General features: G+C 38.0%; 1 protein-coding gene across 2 annotated transcripts in view; it reads left to right on the top strand.

Moving 5' to 3' along the window:
• LOC135492497 (uncharacterized) overlaps positions 1-23,804 on the top strand; it is a 126,546-nt gene that overhangs the window by 59,158 nt on the left and 43,584 nt on the right. Inside the window, exon 1 of one of the 2 annotated variants that reach the window (XM_064779010.1) lies at positions 3,042-3,416. The exons of the other annotated variant lie outside the window; for it this stretch is intronic. The gene's annotated coding sequence lies outside the window, so the exon portion shown is untranslated. Of the gene's footprint in view, positions 1-3,041; positions 3,417-23,804 lie in introns of those variants that run through there. 2 annotated transcript variants of the gene reach the window in all.

Below are 23,804 nucleotides of genomic sequence, written 5' to 3'. Positions count from 1 at the left end.
AATGGTACCATCCGTTTCTTGATTGAGTTGATTGTGTTGGTTCAGAGGATCAATCTGAAATTGTCTAAAAATGGCCCAAGTCTTTAAAATGTGAACCAGATGAAAGTACTTTGCATTAAATGAACTGTATGATGCATCAAGGAGATGAAGAGGATAACAATTGCATCTGACGACAATCGCAATAATCTGTGCAAGCAGATGACACAATGGCCGCCCAGCGGTGACAGCTGTGAAAATATTATCCGAATTGTCCGCCTCTCGTCATATTAATATTGCATGTATGCAACATTACCTAGAACGGAAGTGAGCGCTTTATGTCGTTCCCTGGGCTATCCTCTATTTGACCATATATTTTGCAATTTGTGCAAGGATGTGTAGGTAATTATCGCTCCGGGGAGCAAGGGGCTTGGTACATACATGTAGTATAAGAAGCGGAGTGGGGTATGATAACCCTGACATTCTCGTTTCAAGTTTGACCATTGAAAGAATCAACATCTTCTGGAGTAGTGAGTACTCCTGCCTGTATTACAAATAAATGCTTTCACTGCGTGTATAATTAGATTATCTTTTATCTCCTTTTGGTTTTCGGTGAAACAGACCAATATGAAGCGAGATATGAGAAAAAAAGAGGCCACAGGGCCATGCGGCTCTGTGGATAAACAGTCGCAAATGAGTTTATTGTTTTGGCATCTTTCAAGGAATCAAGTTATGCCAACCATTGTTTCAACAAATGACCTTTTGAAACTCTCAACATTCCCACCAGGAATGGGTTAATCTATTAGTCCATAATCTCATCTGTAGCGGGATCAACAAACTTGTGTCGACTGAATGAGAACGAGCATAAACGGTACAATGGCATTATTACTATAAATGCCAGAAACGGTATAAGTTTACATCTTAAACCATTTGAAAACCGATCTCGAACAATTTCAAGCTTTGACACATAATCCTTTAAAGTACTTCCATAAATGTTTGATTCAAACATGATTTGCTACAAAGTGGAACATGGGTGTCCAGTTTCAAATGACGGAGAGTTATGGAGACTTGAGAGGGATTCCTGAGTGCTCTTGGCATCATTGGTGCCGGCCAAAAGCACCGACAGATTCGAATTTATCCTTCATGCAACGAAATTGAAACTAACATGCCTTGATCTTAAGTTCTGAAAGTATATTTTTCAAACTCGCTTACTGTATTCAGTGTGCTTGATGCAAGTGTTGAATTTCAACGCAAGAAATGATAGAGATATTGTGCAAGTATTGCTACCTCATTGAAGTGGTGTTATTGATAACTCTATACTACGTTGCTTTTAATGAATGACATAAAATATTGAAAATATGAGTATTTCTGGTTTGCAAAATTAGATGTGCAGATACAACTTTGAATCCAAGTAGAAACAGATTTTGCTTGTACAGCAGCTTAAACGTGCAACATTTACAACCAGTTAATATCAAACACAGCAATTGTGGTTTTACCCTTTTCATCCCTCATCACAGAGATAATTATTGCGGATCACAGCAACTAAAAAACAACTCACTTATTGGGCAGTTTACATTGAGAGGCAAAGTTACGACTGCATAACAAATCAGCTGGGTTCTCATGGGTGATTTAAAAATTGATCTTCGAAAGGGATTAAAGGTCCTTTGATGAGTGAACATATGACTAAGCATTGTGTGTTTTTTATCCTCAGTGGATTATAACTCAAGTGATTTCAGAAGGACCGCAACAAATTGTCCACTCATGTATATATTTTTTTCAATTAATGATGACTCTTTTGATAATCTCTTAAAAACTACGATTAAAAACTTGAAGTCCTTTGGAGCCACAATTGGGACGATTGTGAGTTACTGCATGACATCATTGGTTCAGTCATCTGTACCAAATGGAGAAAAAAAAGCGAACAAGCTGACTTCTGTTGATGGAAGAATAGATAATGCTGATAAAAAGTTGATCCCTCTCTGTTAGAAGGGTTCAGATGTTGAGCTATATATTAGGGTCGCAAAGAGAAGGGTACAAGAGAAGGAAGCTTAGCAATGGGTATGAGAAATGTCTATTTGACATATTGGTGACTTTAGATCGATACCAACGATGCTATCTAATGGCAAAGCAAGTAACTCTTCCACAGAATTACAGAATCAGTTTAACATGACTCCCCTTTATGCCTGTTCAGTGTTATTGTTCAAATCAGAATCATAATAGTTTTGTTGAAATTTTGTTGAATTTGAACATGTGCAACTTTGACATGTCAATTCTTCTACTAAAAGATTCTGATGAAATCCTCCGACAATGGTTAACCTTCACGCTTGACAAAGGCATCATGTCAGGCATGAATCCGTATTGAATCTCCTCGCATGCAGCCTCCTGCCCTTGTGTTTGTTTTATATGGCCATTTCACAATCTGAAGCGGGCATGCATTGTACCCGCCTCACTTCGATGGATTTTACCCCATCTTTCTCATATTGACATGCATAACTGCAGAGCTTGAAGCACGTTTAATGCTCCTTTGAGAATTTGTTTCGAGCCAAGTTGACAATACTATGTGTACATTGTATACACATTTCTCATGACTTGCTCTGCTGAATCTTTCAAACTTGAAGTGAAATTATTGTAATTTTGGTTCTGATTCAAGCTTACTATAAAATCTGATAACTTGTGGTCAGTCTCCTGAACGTAATGGTCGTGAGCCAGAGACCTTCTTGAACTGGGACGAAGCAAGACACAGCTGAGTTTACGTAACATGCATTTCAAATCGGGACATATTGAATGTGGAGTTTGATGCATAATGCAGAATGTTCACTGCCGCTGTCGCTCTTGTGATCTCACTCGCCGATTTTCGATTAATCTGCGTAAATGATATGTGCATGCGTTAAATGTGATTGTGAGTACGTTCATTGTAAGAGGGAGGAGCTTGACAGGGAGCACGGTTTGTCTCGCGCTGATGAGAGATTCTGGGTGGCAGGCAGTGTGATACGTCATATTTTCTCGCTATTACAAGTATGGTCGCGATGAGTCGTGGATCAGTCAATGTGTACGCATCACCGCGGTGGTTCTGAATAGTGACTCACCTGGTTTAATCAAAAACAAGAACTTTCTCTGTGGTTCGGTGATACATGCACGAGGACGGACTTAACAACAATGGGTATTGTTGGTATTGTCTATAATGAGAATTTCTTTCAAGTGTGAATGGACTTACTTACGATAATTGGACCACGTGTTGGTTGAGTATAAAACTGGAACTCTGTCTCTAATGTCTGTATGGACGATTTATTGACAGCCCTTCACGATAAAGTCTTCCCTCACCAAGGACTTTCTCGAGTTCCGTAACTTTCTCATATATGTGACTCGTTTTTATAACATCACCGCTAATAGGACCACGTGCGGCAGACATGTGGTAACTACAATAAGGATATCAGTATCGAGTGAGTAGCTTAAATTACCTTTTGATGTTTGTCTCGGTATATCTGTCGCAAGCGTATTTTCACAGGTGCAGCAGCATGGTTTGCCTAGTTATCGATTACGTGTAAGTTGTTTTGCGTAACGGGGCCGAGTGATCGTGCAGCGATTGCAAAATTTCATTTCTTCGGTGAATTTTTGTCGTTTGAAGCGAGGGGAATATTATATGAGGAATTCTTACGTTTGCTGCAGAGTCGATGCAATCTTCTTTATGCATTAGAGAGGTTGGCTTCGGTGTGAACCGGAAAAAAATGACACTTTGATGTCGATATGAAATATTCATTTTCATTCATTTTGTAATACACGTTTGGAATTTTGTAAGCTGTGACGATTTTTGATGCAGGTTGTGACAAAAGTGATTAGGTTCTGTTTTAAGGCAAGTTTTCTTGACTGTCTGTAGATCTAATGGGAAAAGCTGTACAGATGTGGGTGGAACTGTGGCATATTCGAGTTGGTGTTGTATATTTCTATCAGTTGATAGTGCATTGCCAAGATACTCTTCATGATGAGGCGGTAGGCTGAAATGTAAAGTAATAAAGTGGTATGGGAAAAGTACAATTTGTACGTTTGCCAGCTTTTTGCTGCAAGTATAGTTTGGACCATCTGCAGCACTTATTGTGTAAACTAATTGATTCCTTTTCAAACTTGTTGGAACCTAATGGTTTATTTACAATTGACAGTCAACAAAGACATATGGTTTATTTACAATTGACAGTCAATATAAAGACATATGGTTGTATTTGAAATCTCCAATAATTGGTATTTGTATTACAACAATGTCAGAATCATCTAAAAAGATTCTTGAGCTGGGTTCTCTGAGTAAATATTTATCATAATTGAGGTTGACAATCAATTTCAAATGATATGATACCCTTATTAAAGTCTATCAAAGTCACAAATGTCCGAACATGGACATAATATGCGTAATGATGATGTGAGATTATCCCAAGGTCAAAGTCATTCAAATTTGACACTTGGGTTAAAAAGAGAACAAAAGAGTGACCGTGGTCTTTCCTTAAATGATAGAGATTAGAAGAAAAAACCCTCAAGGGGATTTATTCAAGGTCTTAAGTCACCCCCTTCAGAAGTTAAAAACACTTTAAGCACCAGTTCTGGTTACGAAAATGTGAAAATGCTCAATATCTTTTGCTGGTGGCAGACGCATTGCCTTTGTCTTGGAGCGAAAATTGGACTTTAGACCAGATATCAACTCTCGGACTTCACACTAATTGTTTTCTTAAAAAGATGGAGGACGTCCAGTAATGTTTGACATGTGCAGAGTGATGAAACAAGATATGAACTGAAGGTCAAATACATTCAAATTTGACACATTATCATTTCTTCAAGGTCAGAAAATACCAATTCCATAAGCAATTGTCTGCCCAGAAACTCATAGTTGCATTTAAAATATAACTGCATTCAGGAGGCTGGGTGATTTCTGAAATTGAAACTGCTTGAGGGTAAAACCCAAGGTCAGGAATCACCAAACCAGTTCCTGAAATCAAATACCCATCGAAGGGTCCCAAGGGCCACTCCACGCTCAGCAGCGAGAGATCTCATCCACGGTGACATTATCAACTCATCATCTCATTGCCGAGGTCAGGGCTAATAGCGACTGTCATTCCCAATCACAGGTGGCGGACTGTAACACAATGCGGCCAGGCGTAAGCGTCTTTGTGTCCGGGACAAGGCCAGCGTCATCGTAGTGGCCGCAGCACAATAGAAAAGACGCAGCTTTTGGTCTAGCTCTGGTCACACAATCTTTAAAGCGTTACTGTTAGACTTTTATCGCTTTGGACTTCTTCTCCCCAGTGTCCTCAGTAAATAACCATTAGGCATTCTCTGTTCAAGATAAGCCCTATTGGGGATATCCTGATTGAGTGTGAATTTATTGTGGTTAAACTGTTGGATCTGAGGACTTTTACATTGCCCTGCTGGGAGGGGAAGGAAAAAGGACAACCCTGAACTGAAAAAGGACGAATCTTTTAGAAAATTCTGACCAGGGATGATGGGCTATTTTATTTTATTGTGAACAATTGTTAAAGGGTGTGAATCCATTGTGGGTAAACTGTTGTATCTTATCACTTAAGGGTTGTGGGACAATATGGAAATGAAGAGGTCACCTTAAAATCTTTGCCAAAGGTGTTCAGCCGTTTCATTTTATTGGAAAATTATTGTAGAATTGGGTTTGGGTGATAAAACATTTAGTTTTGGTTGTGGGGTACAAGTTGATAGTATGCTATCTGACTGCTTTGCTTCTGGCCTTGATTTGAGACATTTGGGTATGGAAGCTGTCGATGTAAAGCATGGCAATCTGTTCACCATCTATTCTTATTGTGGTCATCAGAAAGTTGGCTTTGTTCAATTGTAAAGTTTTCCGAATTTACATTGAGATAGTGAGTATAATCGACAAGTGTGGGCTTCCGACTTGTTTATTTGGCGAATGAAAGTTCAAAATTGACAAATATGCTTATAAGTATCTTGGCTTTGGGTTATTTTATTTGTCTGTCAAGGTGAGACTTGGTGGAAAATCCCTCAGGCCACAGATAGCTACTGAAATTCCATCCGATGGCCACCAATCCCGAAGCGGTGGGGCAAGTATTCAACAGATGTTATCGGGATCGCTCAGAGCCTGGCCGCAAATACGAACAAATGATATTCAAAACATGTATAAATGAGTTTTAAATCCAGCAACAATTCCTTGAAGACCTCTACAAGGATTTTCAAGGTTTAAAAATCCTCCAAAGTAAATTTGGAAACCTGACAAGAATAAGTGAACTATTGAGAATACTTTTGAAATGCTTTCATGTACTTTCAGATTCCCTACGGATAAATCTTCTTTTCAAAACTTGGCGACTAACTCCCATACAAGTTGGGATGAACTCATGAATATTCATAAACTCATGTCATTTGCTTAATCTCGCTTGACTTCGAGCAAATTTATATTTCGACTCAAAACCTGTGTGTGTTGTACTGCGTAATGCGACAACATGATTTGGAACAGACAAAACCAAAAGATAAAAAAATGCAAATTTCTCCATCTTACTTATTAATATTTAACGTTTCTGGCAACTGGACAGAGATAATGACAAAGCGATCGGTCATCGGTAATCAGGAGACGTATTATTGAATATTCAACAGTCTTATCAAGAAAAAAAAACATATCTTTGTATATCTTTGGACTGTGTAATTAGTACTACCGGTTTGTTGCTTTTTCTTGTCTAAAAATGTTTAAAATGTTGCCTACAGTTGGCATAAATTTGAAGATTGCAAAAAGAGGCTACATGTAAGTTTCCTGCAATTGACACCAATTTGAGAAGACAAGAAGAGGCTCGGTTACCTGCAATTGGCACCAATGGAAAGTGACAAAAAGAGGCTCAGTTCCCTGCGATTGGCACCAATGGAAAGTGACAAAAAGAGGCTCAGTTCTCTGCGATTGGCACCAAGTTGAAGTGAAAAAAAAGGCTCAGTTGCCTGCAAGTGGCAACAATTTGATGTGAGAAAAAAAGGCTCAGTTGCCTGCAATTGGCACCAATTTAAAGAGAGAAAAAGAGGCTCAGTTGCCTGCAGTTGGCACTACAAACAAACAGATTAAGACATGTTCCAATCAAGAATTAAGCTTGCCGATGTTCGGAAAATGTTAAGCCAACAGATGGTCACGGAAAAATCGCTGAAGATTCGTAATCCTACTTGTTAACTAGAGAAGCCTTTCAAAAATATTCCAATCTCTTTGCCACTTTTCGCTGTGACATTTCCCCTCGTCACGATCTAGAGCAAATTGCCAATACTACGTAGAATCCCCCATGACTGGAACTCGGTGATCCTTTTAAGTTGTTTGCATTTTTGGGTCACATTTACGCATTTTCATCAAGAGAAGATTGCCAGTAAATTGTCGATGGAAGTATGCCCCGTAGAATTTACACCTGCACGTTCCTGCTACCCCATTTGCTAGCCTGCATCGTTGCTAGTTTTTCCGTAGAGAGTAAAAAAGTTATGTGCTATGCTCGTTGATGAGTACTGGCGAGTTTGCTCCACGTACAAGATGGGGGAAGTTAGCTTGTGTCAGCCGTAATCATGGTAACAGGACCGACAAACACCCGGGAAGCCCGGAGGCGAGGTGTCCTTAACAGAAACTGTTTGCGGATACATGCCTTGAGAATGCTTGTGCAAATATGGACATATCAAGCTGCTTACTAGGTAATTTGGAACGGGGCAAGGTAAAAGTTGTCAGAAATCTGAGAAAAAAGTTGTTGGGTTTAAACGTTTCTGGCGCTTACAGCTTAGATGTCTAAAAGGGAATGCAGATTAGTCTTTTTGTGACATCATTTTGTGTCTGCTCAAATAAAGAGATTACGATTTGACCGCTGAAGAAATGTTGGAAACTGAGGTGATGTAGTCATTGAAAAGCAGAATCTGGATTTGAGTTACCCAAGTGGGTTCTTTTTCTACTGAGTATTTTATCAAAGTCTCTTTTTGTTTGATTTTGCATGGACTTTGGTATATAACTTCTTTTATTCATCAAATTTCAAGGTCTTCGTTTAATTATGGTGACATTGATACAATGAATAAGATCGAGTTTCATAAGATGATCAACCCCTGACCGGAAAATCAATTAATAGGAATTCGATGACAGACACCAGCATAAATAAGCCACCCCTGGTCACTCAAATCCCTCACTCATATGAACAACTTTCGAATCAGTCGCACGGTCTCTCGGAACAAAGGGCTGCGATCTCTAATAATAACCAAATCGTCATCCAATTAAGACACAACATCGGTGAGTCAATTTGGCCAATCTCTCGCCTATATACATGTGCGTCTCATTGTTCGTACTCGTATTACCCACAATTCTTGATCGTTAGCTGGCTTTGTGTAAAATACAGACAAAGAGATGAAGGAAATCTTGAGAGTTGGGGAAGAATTTCATCTGATGAAGAATCTCATTCTTGGGTTAATCCCACTTATATAGAGGATAATGGTATTGAATTTCGAACATAATTTCCTGCAAACTCGCGATGGTTTTAAAAAAATTCTTTTGGTCACCTAGATACATGAATTGATATAAACAAAAGGTCAAAGGTCAAAGCGTGAAAAAGGCATTCATTCACGTTCTGAATCTTCGATGCCATATACAGTATACTGTTCTTGGTCGCATTTTAGATTGGACAGTTTTGGGCAGACAATGTTGTAATCACTGAATGGACCACCTTCACCATTGGTGCCATCTTAAGTTGAGATAAAAATGCACTGCATTATGTACAGGGCCATGTACATATTGCACAGGGCATTACAGTAAAGTTGATTGAAGCTATCTAATGATTCGTAAGACGTTACTCCACCTCAACTTGAGTTAGAATTTGTGTACCTTACGCACAGGGTAATGTACAAAATGCATTAGCAGTTCCTGCATATTTGATTGAAACGACTCTAACAACTTGCAAAAACATAAATAACTTGCTCAACGTAAAATTCCTTCACTGTGCATGATTTATATACTACACGCATTTCGTCGTAGTAAATTTCTCGTGTTTTTTCCCCGCGTAGCGTAGCATCAACTAATTATTGTTTGTCTTCGTAGTAAGAAAATGTCATATAGGAGTAATGAGGGAATTGCCTCGTTTATATGTAAATCGCTCGGCTATAGATCATCATGGCTGGGGACGATCTCAAATTTTACGATAGTGTTCTTTAATCGTATAATTGAATTAATACTTGGACTTAATATTGAATCGGTCAAATGAGAGAAGGTTTTGCTGTCTTCCTATTAATCATCTGTTAGATTTGGATTTAATGTAGAAATTATCTAAAATCAGAAGGATTTGTATCAAATGAGCTTGATTGAAAATGACCTCAGCAATACACCATCGATACCTCCTGGTTTATAAAATGCCAAAATATGTAAATTACCGCATCTAGTGCATGTTCATTTTGCAGTGTTCATCATATCGCAGAGACCCTCTTTCCTGTTTAAGAACAAATTTCATAAACGATCAAAATATCATTTCTGACTGAAGATTTTTCAGTCGATATCATTATGACACCATGCCACCCAGCATGTGATCTAAAATCCTGATGCACTGATCTAAATATGGATTTTCCCAAAATCAAATTCCGTTGTGAATAAGATGCGTAGAATACAATAGTTTTGCATCAGATCCGAATCATTCTTCTGTGCCTCGCATCTCGCCAAAAGCAATGAAAATGATGAATGCCAAGTATTGGTGATTTTTTAACGTCGTGTTTGCATCAAGCCAACCGTCCATGCAAACGCTTCATGGCATCCATATGGTACAGTCTATGGCTGAAGTGTGTTCACAGACATATTTTCTGTGATTTTGTGTGATTCGGTAAATGGTGTATGGAAACGATACTACAGTCTACCGGTAATGTTTATAATGGATACATTTTATTCTTTTGCATTAATTGTGTCAAGTAAAGAAGCTCCTTCAACCTGATATCCGATAAGTTATTGCGTTGAAATCTTCTGACGAAGACTGTACACGAATCTCAGGGTAAATGCCATTATAACAGTGCCGTTGCAATGTGCAGAATACTTGTGGTGATAAGGCAGCCATTGTTTTAAGACGACAAAAATTCATTAGCAGTTTTGGTCGTTTCGATTGATTTATATTGGAAATATTGCAACAAATCACCATAGATGTTTCTTTTTGGTAAGACTATGAATTGCTGTCAGTCAGAGGGTAGATGAAACACGGTGTACTTGTACCAATAGGCTTTTACAGAAGTAAGGTCAATTATCTTTTGGATGAGACTGTACTTTACTAAGGCCGGACCAAATCCAAGTGTGCCCCCAAAGTACTTACTTTGATTTGAAATTGTGAGACAACGTACCAGATTTACTTCTGGATAAGGCTGTACATCACTATATGACGTATTCTCCTAGCAGGCCTTTGGGTTGCTTTGACATCTTTCAGAAACAATGGGTGGCTTCTGTGTAATCCAGAGGCCTGCTTTGGAAAGATGCTAAATGCATCTGACGTGTGGACATTGTTAAGTACTGCTACCGGAAAGATATTTCCAGAAATGTAATCGATTTACTTCAGGATATGATTGTACATTGCTTGAAGCCAAATCCGAGTGCGCGCACAGAGTACTTGTGCCGTTAAGTCTGCCTGTAGTTGAAGCCGGCGTAAAATTCATTAGCTCTGTTGGCCGTTTACCATTTGCATATGAGGACACCGTCTTGAGTGTGCTGCCTTGAGTACCTTTGGCTGCAGTCTCTAATTGCACGTATTATTCAATCAGGGTAGCATTTGTGCTGCATTATCCTGGGGCCTGGCGTATTTTCGACCTCCGATGTCATTCGTGACTGCAGCATGTGCTTATGTTGGGTGGTTTTGCTGCCAAGGTGGTTTAATTCATCGAGGTGGCAAATGGCATTGACAATCATCTTGACAATTCACCGTTTAAAAAAAAATTGACAAATTCACTGTTCCTCATGGTCTGCTATGTGCTGGGCCAACAAGCAATTTTCATCTGCTGCAACCAGTGATTATGATTACTGCTAACCACCACCAAAAGATCTTTTGTTTACAAGTTATTTACCCCATTGTCTAGGTAGGGTGAAGCTAATAAATGAGCATTGCCTTAGTTCTCATGCTAGATTCTCCAGTATGTACATCACGACATGCCAAGATTAGAATTAAATGGGTGACTCATCTTCGGCTGCACGCAAGTGTATTATTGGGGCGAACTGATTTATATACACAATGGAACGGAAGGTGATGCTGCTCAAAGGAATCCACGTCTGCTCGAGGAAATCAATGGACCACTTCACTTCTGCTTCCGGTGGAGCATTTGGTGAGAATTTGAGAAAAAAATGTAAACATCGATTTGGAAGAAGTTAAAAAGTCAATTACTTGAAAATATGGTGTCAACTTAGGACATGTAGGATGAAGTGTTTTGCTTAAGGACACAAAGACAAAAAGTGCTTATCCTTCCGCTCTTCTCCACTCTTATAGAGAATGAACAAGTGAGACATGCCAAGTCAAACGTGTCAAAGAGCTTTCCAAAATCTGAATCTCTGTTCCATCTCTCAAACTTCCATGATCTCACGGACAATGCCGATTGAATAGATTGATGCTATTGGACAGATAGATATAGACAGTCAAATGGCTACCAATTTAGCGACATTGTCATGACTAGCACGGAGGTCACCTACAATGCTCATTGGTTTGCGTAGTTTAATGCGGCCGTATATAGTTGATGCGGTATGAGGATGAAAGTACGATTTTCCAATTGAGTGGGGCAATGAATGTAAATGGTATCATTTCGGCTTCGTATTAAGTGGGAGCAATCACGACAAGATGTTTGGATTATCATATTTGTGAGTAAGAGCCCTTTTCATTTCCGCAGATCGTATTTTCAAAGAGCCAGGAAGTTTAGTTCCTTGAAACTCACACCATATCATATCCCAGAATCGAACATGGCCCGATTGCATGGTAGCCAGCACTGGGTTATGGGGCTCTGCTTCACATGCTTCTCTCAAGCAAATTCCTTTAAAGATTTTCTTGAGAAATTCAACACCGAAATCTTGTTATAAATCAAAATGTATACGATCTCATTTCATCTGGCTGGGTGAATCAGAGATGTTTCAAAACACATAATGCATTCACCTCGCTGTCAAACAACTTCCATTGTCCACACCACCATTGATAAACTATGACATCTGTCCACTCACGGCACAATGGCGTAAGATAACATTCCATTTGCACCAGAAAGTGAAGCATCCAAACCATGAAGGGCGCAACCACCTAAGGAGGTCCCCCACACACCCGAGCACTCTCAAACCATTGACGTCGAAACGCGCATCTGGCGTAAAAACCATCGCTTTCTTTAGTTCGAGGTCACTCCACCCTTTTCAATAACTCTCTGACCTTCATATTCAAGACCGTTTGGACGATGATAATCTCTTTGATTGAAATAACTGTACAGCAAGGTTAACGGTCTGCTGGATTGTCTTGAGTAATTAGTCTCTATAATATTTTCCGAATTGTTATGTTACATGATTTTTGTCTTCATAATCTGTTTCAAAATATCAGGAAGTGATACAAAAAAGGCTGCCTATTTTTTAATGTTTCCCTCTTTCTCTACTTGTAGAATTTGTTGAGGAGGAACATTTTGTCAGTTTTTTTAATCTCAATTGCTCTGTGAGGTTGAAAAACGCGATAAAAACTGGTAAGTTCATTCATAGACTAAATCTCAGGCTTGTTTTGAACAACAGGCATCTCAAGGAAAATTATTTGTTAGAGAGAGTTGCCACTTCTACGACCAGTTTAGGACTAAGCTCAAGCCTTGAACCTCAAGTATGGTGGCAAGACACAGCGATTTCCAATTGCACTAACCGAAAATGTTCACATGACATCTTCATTTGGAGATTGAAGCGAATAAACCTGTCCTCGTAATCCCTTTTCAATTTCAGTTTCTAAACAAGTAAAAAGTTTTGATTGTCAGCGTTTTGTAAATATCTGCTATGATCTCTTCCCTGTTGGGGTATCCTGGCCTGCATACAGAGGTGTCATCCAACAAAGGTTCTCTAGATTTCATTGTACCATCTTTCACCTAAAAAGACCAAATTATAGTACATATACTACACAATATCTATAATACATTTCACCCAAGTTACCATGGGACTTTATTAAAGCTCAGCTGTTTGATTGAATGTATTGGGCTTCTTAAGAATTTCCGATAGAAACCCAAGATCCAATTTTCTTACCGATTGTAGTGCTGGAGTAATTCTCATAAAAAAAGGAAGGAAATCTTTAAGAAATCGTCATCCTGTTTGACGAACCTGCGTAAATGCGACGGGAAATCTATTTTATACACTTAATCCCAAAGTGTTTCTCATCTACTTTATAACGGGATTACTTGTTGTGTTTGCGAAGGTTATGATGGGGACCTGGGATGTGACATCATGTGACATCTTGGCATTTGAGAACGAAGGTTGTCAAGCTGTTCTTGTCGATTTTTTACGGCAACCCCTTTACCCTGGTACTATCATCCTGGTGGCACCAAAGAGCATCAAAATTAAGAGCATCAGGATTTCAGCTCTAACTAATGTGGATTTCTGCTGAAAAATGACCATAAAAACCTCTCGGGGACGCCCTGTAGATACACAGGAGTGGCAAAGAAGTCAATTTGAACTGCATTTCCTGAGGAATCATCACGAAGAGAAAATGACTTGGTGTTGATTTGTCTGAGGAATGAATCTGTCCCTTGGGACTTGATCCTGCGATCGCAATCAAGAGGCACTCAACTCATTACCGTCACGTTGGACGCCCGTTGTGTCATCGTTTGACCATCTGAAGGTTAAGGAGTTCACATGCTGACAGGTACATAGAGCGCCACCATTGGTGGAAGTAAGAACTCGATCAAAATTTAACAAACTCTAATGTGAAACGAGAAACTTCAAACTGCAGCTTTGCTGCTTGGACAATTTTCCACTGTAAGCACATCCTACACGTTATGATTTCCTCGGCTGAAATGAGCAACTTATAAAAGAACGAATACCAGTTATGAATCTCCGCAAGACAAAACGTGAGAGAAATCCACCAGGCAAAAAAGTGTTTTCAATTTCAAAATTTCATCCTCAGCACGTAATTAGTTTCTTTACATTAGTACCTATAGGCGATTCTAATGGATTTATAAAATCTCCCCATTTTGAACATCCACGCGCAAAATGCAATATTTTTGATTCTTCAATTTCGAGCGAAACTGCCGCAGTGCATTACCAGTGGCATAATTTGTGGATAATTTCGCATGAAAATAATGGCGATGGTTATTAAAAGACAATCAAGACTTGGAATAAGGAAGAGTCGTGTTTCGCGAAACGTCCATTTATACTGAAAAAGAATCATGAAATTGTTCTTTGGAAATACATGTAGTTGAGTTATTAGTCTGAAAGTAATGTACTTTTATGATGTTTTGCTGCAAACTACAGCTTTTATCGCTTTATAATTGACAATTTGTATGTGTTTTATAAGAATTGTGCAAAACATGAAAAGCATTTGTCAGATATTGGTGTGTTTTCGATAAGTATTACTAATGATATTTACTACAATCAGCTAAGTGCAACTTTTATGGGGTTTGTACTGGATTCAAATTACACACATGAACCTTTTTAGCTTGTGAATCACTTCTAAAAACGCAGCTAACAAATAAGAGAGGGCTTTATTTCAAGCAAAAAAAGATCTAAACTTAAATCATATTTCTCTCCCCGAAATATCTGCACAGTAACACCGCTGCTCGTTCACCTAAAAATATTTCAAAATTAAACTCATATCTTATCTCCGCTTTGTCAAAAATTTGCAATAAACACACAAAAATGTATTCGCCACTCGCCACACTCAAAGAAGTAGTGCAAAAAAATTTAATGAATATTTCCTAACATTCACACAACTCATAACATAAACCATACTCCAAAGAACCTGATACGCTGCTGCATTTATCTCGGTCCACCGATAAATACTACAAGATTTTCTCGTAGTATATATATAGTACTACAGCTCAGTCATAGTATTTTTACGAGCTATCTCCGGTGAAAGTCTTGGAAGTCTTCCAAGATTTGCCGCAGCGTAGTAATGGTGTTACGTTGATCTAACGTTGAGTGCATTGACTGGCAGGCTGCAGGTGATAGCGTGGTTTCAAAAGTACGTCAGGGAAAGGCAAAAAAGTGTCCCTAGGTACTTGAGAGGAAATTGGTATTGGAAAAAAATACTATGAGGATATTCTAATGAGGTTGTGGCCATTTCCTGTCGTTTGCTACTGTATCATTGTACTGGCATTCCCAGTGGTTTTGCATATGGAGGTATAATTTTCTCAATTTTGTTGGTGTTTTAAACGTGATTGCAAATGGCAGTCTGTAGTATTTTCTATTCCCACTGGGATAAAGAAACGGGGCTAAGATTTTTCAAATTTCATTAAATTTTCGTTGAAAAATCTCGAAGTGTCGTTTCAATGGTAATGAACCTTGGAATGTTAGAAATTGATTACGACAATTTTAATTCACAGAATCGTCTTGAGAAAAATTCCGCCATTGCGACAATCTTTCGCCAAAGATTAGATTATCCCAGAATGTCGCATTACCATCAATGAACCCATTAGGACGACTCCAGTTCTTATCATGATTTTTAAGCGCGCCTTTCCCTCATTAAGCATTGTACATTTCTTTTTCATTACGCTAGATAGTAAAAGTTGTAGAGCAATTTCATTCGATGCAATGAACATTAAAATTCTAGTAGTTTTTTTCTGTGAATGAAGAAACGTCACGTGACTGAATAGTTCCCACCAGCAATCTTGGCCCTAAATGGAACTACGATTAGTGGCACGCAAAGAGCTAGAGGGTGGCACTTCAGCGGCCCTTATTGAACAAAATTCATTAAAATTAACCAGAATTTTGAGGAAATGGATCCAAATATAACAGGGTTCCTCTACTGTCTCTGATTTTCTGTGTTGGGGAGGTGTTTGCTGTGTGAAGCGTACAGTTTGTTTGATACAGTCCCCAATCGAATGAATATATTGGTAACAGGCCTCAATAGACTCGTCCAAATCTTTTTTTTAAACAAATTTTCGAGTGGTGAAATACATCCCTCTATTTCACCAGTCACAAAAGACGGGCTGGTCTATTGTTATCAGAACTCTGTTCCCCTGTAATACGGTTATATTGATTCCGGCAACATGTTTCAGCGTCTTTTATAGATGACTTGTTTTTGATGCATTAGCAGAATATTTAGGGAGAATCTTTCCTGACATTTTGTACATTTACCTTTTCTTGCTTTCTCTCTGGCAACTATTTTTGCAGTTTGTTATGTGCATTTGTGCCTTTGTGACAAATAGTTCTGTTTTAACTGATGATAACAAATAATGTCAGCATTTGTTTTGCAATATATCCACATATTTCTCTCTGATTGTGTGTTGGCATCAGACATAGAAGAAAATGTGTTTTTGGTGCCGTTACTCCAGTGTCACTGATCTACATTGTAAGACCACTTGACACATCACAACAGTACAAAAATGACACAAGAGACCTAGCTGGAATGTGATCATCATCGTTGAACGACACAATGTCGTCAACCCATCGTCTATCCAAATTAAACATGTTAGAGGGCAACTACATGTAATGACCTTGTGCATAATATTTCCTGTTGGTTAGTATTCAGAGAAGTCTTAGATTGGTGAAATTAGAGTATATGCATATCATGTAGAGACTGCCGATGGATATATGAAAATATCAAAATATTTACTCGCATTGGACAAAGCGCTGGCATCTCTGTTTTATGTCAGTATTTGGTTGTCATGTCATCTCATCCAAGGGAAAGACAAAAACACTATCTTTGCTTGCAAAATGTAATATGCATTATGACTAAAAGCATAGGAGAGTAAATTTGTTGAAGTAAACAGGAGGTAATTTATTCAACATATGCAAATGCGAGGAGGTTCTTTTATGTTTTCAATTGTTTTGTGACATCTACATCTTTCCAGCTTCCTAATATGAAACTGTGATTTTGACCAGAAACCATATTTGCCAAGTATTGGCTATTTCTTCCGCACTTAGTTTGACACCCCTGATGGCCGGTATCATATATTGTTATATTATATTGACAAACTGTTCAGTTTAATATCAACATCATCTGGTCTTATGTTATTGTCGTCTTCTCGTAATCTGTCCGTTCAATGAGTAACCAAATGTAAACAAAATAACTTCAATTATAGCTGTAATATGTCAACATGGCCAACATGTTCATGAGTTTATTCCATTAATAACTTAATATGAGTTGTATTCATAAAATGGCATCTATAAGTTTATTCCGGTTTATTTGCCGAGAATTCGAATCTGACAATTTTCGCATGAATAATGCCCAATCCAGGTGGTTGTACAAATCCATTAAAATCCTTTGCTTCTGTTTGCTCTGCACAAAGATTTTAATTCTATATTGAGTATGAATAATAGCATTTAATGTCTATATATCTAGAGCGCTGATGACAATGCAACTAGCTCCTGGGAGCGCCTGCAAATGGACCGTGTTTGTTTAAGTGATGAGGATGATAACCACAATATGCAGCGCGGGATATATCACAGGTATTTAGATTCCTGTGACCATTCGTGTATTAGCAGAATGAAAAAGCGTTCTTTTCTCACAATTTTCTCCTTCACATCAGTGAGAAAGATGAAGTTTGTGTATGTCTTACTTAATAAGTTTCATCTATTTATGACCTTTAGACATGTTAGCTCTAATGATATACCACGCCAGCAAAATTGCAACAATGGCTTTTTTTAACTTTATGTGTTGTGTTCTTGTGGACACTGCACGTGCAGAGAATGTTACTTATGAACAGAGCAGCAAGTTCATCCATGTGGCAGAGGTTATGAAAAGGACAAAGCTTTCTCAGACTCATCATAAAAACATTCGCTGACATAAGAAAAAACTCATCTTTGAATCTAGCCCTCGGCCATGAAGCTATATTTGACAAGATAGGGAATCGGGAAGTATGTTAATCGCTCAACCGTATTTGAGTAGCTGTTTGGAAAAAAATGGAAACGTTTGGAGTGGTCGTAACTTGAGGTACTTTTCAGTTATTTTTTTCTCCATTTTGTGAACTTTGCTCGTAGAGAAAGGTAAATTTAGAACTTTTTTTGAAGATTTTGTTAAGTTCCTATTATATTGAGACGGAAGTATATTTTTAATTTTTTTCAAATATTCTTGCAGATTTAGCTGTAGGATTGAAAAGATGTATAGTAATAGGCATATCTTGAGGTATTCATGGCATTTTCCAACAAGTTTTGGAAAATTCTGCTTGAAAAAAATTCAAACTTTTTAATCTCATGGTTGAGGTGTTGTGTTGAGACGGAAGGATGTTTTTACTTTTTTTGTGAAGTTTGTCGATTTTTAGCATCAAAAGGAAGATGAGGTTGTTTGACAAGTTCTAGTGTGACATCCGTAGATACTCCAGTTTCACTGATATAAGACCATTTCTGATTATTCAAGTTAAGCTTTATATCATACTGGGGTGGTTTGATGCCATTTACCATGTCCTACAAGTAGATCGGTGGAACTTAAATATTTCAGAACATATAAAATGAATATAATGACAACTTCTCGTCATGAAACATCATAAATCTAATATTTCCATAATTTTTGATGTGTTGTTGATCAAGTAACTTTTTTAGCAAGTTTGAAACTATGTTTGATAACTAATATGATAGGATCAAAATAACTCGGTTAGCGAGATAAATCAGGTTTAAAATAATATGATCTACAAAAATATGACCAATTTCAATTTTTTGGATCCCGGCTTAGTATCATTACAAGTTTTTCAATTTCAAATTTTGATTAGTTTAGGCAGCTTTGAGCCAAGTATTTGAGCTTACCCCAATCTCAAAACCGTGTTATAATCAGCGAAAAAAATTCGGCATCCCATCTAAAAGATTTATACTCCTCCATTTACTAGGGAGTTTCCAGCATTGAAATTAAAATTAGTATGAAACAAAATGAATAACTTTGATATGAGATAATCTGTGAAATAATTCTCCAACCATATTTCCCGTGGGAGATGTGGCAAATATTGTCCTTGGATATTAACGTGGAAAAAAGTTGTAAATCTCATATTTTGTCGAAAATGTGTAAATTGTGATACGACCGAGTGTGGAATTATCAAGTATTTTCACGAAATTTGATCCAATCCTATTAAATCAAATCCAAAATATTAGTGAAATCGTGCTTGAAATGCTATAGCTTATTCCGCAAGGAAATCTAGTACCCTATTTCATTATTTAATAACACATCAGTTATAAGAACGGCAATGCATACAACTTTTCTTGATGGGATGTTTTTTTCTGGTGTCTTCCGGATTGGATCAAGTTCCGGTGCAGCTCGCCAATTGAGTGCAAAATTGTGACAGAATATAGCATGAGTGTGTGAGATGTGTCGTTGATGAAGACATGGCGGGTATGAGTTGAACCAATGGTTCATTGTGCTTGATGGTGCATATTTCTGTTGTTTCTAGTATGTCAGTTACAGCTTGTCTTTATACAGCTCTCATAGAGAATAAGATTCATATTTTGTCATCTCTGCCAAGGTACCCATTTACTCTTGGTTGATATGAAGCAAGTAGGGTCAAAATGCGTTGCTCATAAGGACACGAACATGACAAAGATGAAACATTGGTAAATTTTGAGACTCCTGATTGTGAGCCTGGCACTCTTACCACTGATCTTCCTGTTACCACTTGCCCTTCATCCTTCTAAAAGCCTTCACTAGATTATGACCTCCAACTACAGCAACACAACCCTTGTCTTTCGTCTTGTACTTGGTGTGGGCTATTTTGTTAAATCCAACAGAGAAACTTGATCAAAAACTTGATAAAATCCACAACAAAAGTTTAAAAAAGCAATCTTTTAGGATCTGTGCCACAAAAGAACCCATTAAAGTTTGTAATGTGAGTATTAGTCATCTCACTCTTGAAAATTTCTTTGATTTCCATCAAATCTTCAAAAGCTCCTTCGAAAACCAAACAATTTCAAGGCAGTCTTAAATTTGATAGGATTATGTTGTTCTTTACATTAGGTCACTTCTCTTTGAATCTAATGAAATATCTGGCGTCAGAATCTTTGGGTTATAAATCCGTGATCATTTGATGAAGTTGCCTGAAGAGACTTAACATGTACCTGTTTTCGGAAAGAGAGCTACTCGTATTGGGGTCATTTTTAGTGGATTAGGGCGTCAAGGATAAACGATGGCCAGCACTGGTCTTCCGGCCAGTCAACAGATTGCCTTGATGAGTTTTGCTTGATCACTGTGTAATGCAGCTGAGATAAAATCTTATTTAGGGTGAACGTTTTCCTGGCCTGGTGAAGTAGACAACCCTTAACAATAAAGGAGGTGGTCAATGGACTCTCCTTCCCTATTCACAGCAAATGAACATTTGTCCAAAGTGTAGATGAGCCAAATGAAATTAATAGCACGACTTGGGATCATCATATAGGCTTACCGATCGATAAGTCGCATGATTGTCAAAAAGTTCTGGGGTTTTTTCACTGTGTATTTTTGGTGGACCTGACTCTCCTTTGATTCCACTCGTGATAGAACCGAGTCTTATATGCTTTACTTCATTATCTGCACAATCATCTCGGCTCAGGTTAGATTGCAAAATATGTCTTTAGTTGTTCATCATGAAAGACCTGCACTAAGCTGCCAGAGTAGCGATTGTATCCCGCTATTTCCTGTCTGCCATATGATGCTAACCTCTGCAAAGCTAGCGCCCATTCATAATTGATTGGGCTGTGAACGGGATGCGCTAGTGACACCGTGTGGCTCAGTTGTAAACTAGTGATTGCATTATCAACTGCGCCTCCCAATCCCACGTTAGGTGTCTATCTTCAATCCCGATGGTCCTTTCAGCATTCCAAAAAAGGTGAATTTCCTCTTCAGCTCATGAAGCTGGAAGGGTCACAAATTCAATAATGGGAGAATATATGAAACATGTTTCTGAGAAATCTGACCGATTTAAATATGTTTGATTTGAGTCGGTCAACAATCAGGACATTCTTCTATTGAAATCAAGTTATTTATAAAACAATGGATCAAGAGCGGTATTGGAAATCTCCAACAGGAAAGGTCTCTCAAGCCGTGTGTTCTCAGTGTACACAGGGGGTATTTCTCACTTTGGAGAGTTATGAGGAGGGTTCACTCGGCATATTTAGGTTATTTATAAATAATTGTCCAGTGAATGGACACAAATGTTTCCGCATCCTTTGTCACGAGACTTGACATTTCAGCCAGAAATTTCTTTGTGTGACTTTTACTATTTATACGCCTATTCACGAAATGTGATAACTGGCCAAAGTTAGGGAGAATGGCCGCTAGAAGTGATGAGAAAAAAATCGTATGTCCTGTCGCTTCCTGATATATTGCCGATCATCAATGCAATTTCAAGAAAATATGTAAATTCTGCCCCTTAGCTGCAACAATTTTCTCGGGGAAAATAAGTCGCAATATATTTTGGAACCAATAGCGACAATAATACTCAAGTTTCATTGATCTAAGATCATATGAATTCAATAGATGGGAGAGATCATGCACACAGTGTGTCATGCCACCTTTACTATCATTAGTGTGAGTTAAATACATCTTTCTAATCCGACTTCTTTAAGGAATAAACTAATTAACCAAGTTAATGAAACTGATTTTCCTTTCACTTTCCTTGTAGCAAAATTGAGATTTTATTGTTTTATGCCAGGTTAACTTAATTATGCTAGTTAACGTAATGATAACCCAAGGAAGAATATATTTACATGTATATGGTGATCATACTTAAATCTTGGGAAGAAAAGTAGCAAAATTTGATAAAATTGATAGAATCTTAATAGATTTTTTTGTATCTTCACGTAACGCATTTTGTAATTGTATAATAGCGAAACGATGCATGCTTTAGGCTTGTCACGTAAATGTTTAGAAAGAGTTTCAGAACGTAACTTAATAAGCCTTAATTAAGGTGATGGCATATAGCATTGAATCAAACACTTTATTATAAACTGTGTCGGGGCGTTAGAGCAAACTTGATGGGAGGCGAAGTATACATTAATTTGCTAAGTAGTAAATGAATACGAGCGTTAAATAGCAAAAGCGTATTTACTCGGCGGGATGGGACTCGAATTTCATGCTATTTTCTCTAAGCCATTATCTCGGAGTGACATACAGACAGTATGAGACAATGCCGGTTAATTGCGTAATGAGCGTTATCAAAAATCGCTCGCTCGTAGATTTTTGCGATGTGAAATGGAAAATAATGTAGGGCGTTGTGACTTTCAAATCTGTAGTGTCTAATTCAACTGGTATTAAAAAGTTCTGCTCGATGGAACTTTTTTATGTTACTTCTTAGGTGAACTCATTATATGGTTGGGTTATGCTGTTCTGTTTTTGGTATTGAATATGAATATCAAGTATAAAGGTGGTTTAAATAACCTAACAATATCTAGGTGGCACCATCTTTTGGTAATCGTACTTTAACACCTGGTGTCATGCTGACTGCATCCCTGGTCCCAGTCCCAATCCATGCGGGCACCTACGAGCGAGGCATCCATCCAGATTGAGTGATACTCCAAATCACTCCACCCTCAAGTAATATACCAGACAGAAGTGTCTAACCTTTGCCTTTCATCTAAAACCCTTTAAGGGTTAAACAATGTGTAATTCATATCGCTATATAATTGGCCGTCGTAATCTACATTTTCCTCTTCTGTTGCCCATTCTGCTGTACAAACGACAAAAAAATAATCTCATAACGTCCATGGTGCACGAGCCTTATGCCAGTTATAAAGAATCCTGCGCAAATATTTAACCGGGCTATGCGATGTCACGAAGACACTTAAGTAATAAGCTCTTTTACTGAGATCTAGTTGACCGATGCAGCATCTAATTTGGTACCGAGTGCTGGGGCATTGTTCTTTATCTTAAATACTAGCATATATCCAGCGGCTACCTTCGTTGTCATGGTTACGAGTTAAAAATTGGTATCCGACTCAGCGCAATTATCGGGGGCGGTGGTCAATGGAGGTAACTTTATGGTAGGAGCTCTTAAAACAAAAGATGAAATTTGCTTTGATGAAAGTACTGTTACCCACAAACTTCTCACACATGTTTTATTTTTGCCAATTTTGCGAATAACCTAAATTTGAGATTTGACCTTTATTTTTATGATTTTAACATTATTTGGAATACAAAAACTTCTCTTTGAAGGCTGATTCTGGCAGCCTTTCCAAATATTTTTAATTTCCAACTTTGTAGGAGAAGTACAGTTTTTGTTAAAGTTGGAGGCTGTGGGTGTCTCAGCTATACTGTACTTAAAACTTTGAGAAGAAAACGTTAACGAAAATTTTTGCCACGATATCTGTTTTCACTGAGGGATGTGTTTTCAAAGTTGACCTTTAACTTAAAGACTTTATAGAATGGATGACCTCCTGAATCACCGGTATAGATAAAACAAGACCTCTTTAATTACGAATAAAGTCACCTATGCTATTATAGATTGCATCAAAAGTATCCAAAATTTGCCAGTTGGCCTCTCAACTTTTCATATTTAAACTTCAATACGCAATATATCTTTCCTTTGTCATTAAACAGACAGCGAACAGCGGGCAATGTTTTTAGCAATTCGAAGTCAAGTGCCCAAATCGGCCGATAGAATTTCTGATTGCACCCTTCACGTGGTACTTATGCCATTTTGGCTAACATGCGTACAGTAATTGAGTGCATAAATGATACTCAACAGTCTGAAGTGGGAAAATGTACATACTTCACCCGATGGTGACAATAGCGAGGGGCATTCAAAACGTTTCA

This window comes from Lineus longissimus, chromosome 8, assembly GCF_910592395.1.
Source record: "Lineus longissimus chromosome 8, tnLinLong1.2, whole genome shotgun sequence".
In the NCBI taxonomy this organism is placed as follows: Eukaryota; Metazoa; Nemertea; class Pilidiophora; order Heteronemertea; family Lineidae; genus Lineus; species Lineus longissimus.
The sequence above is the reverse complement of the archived record's forward strand: the minus strand, read 5'-3'. Positions and strand labels throughout refer to the sequence as shown.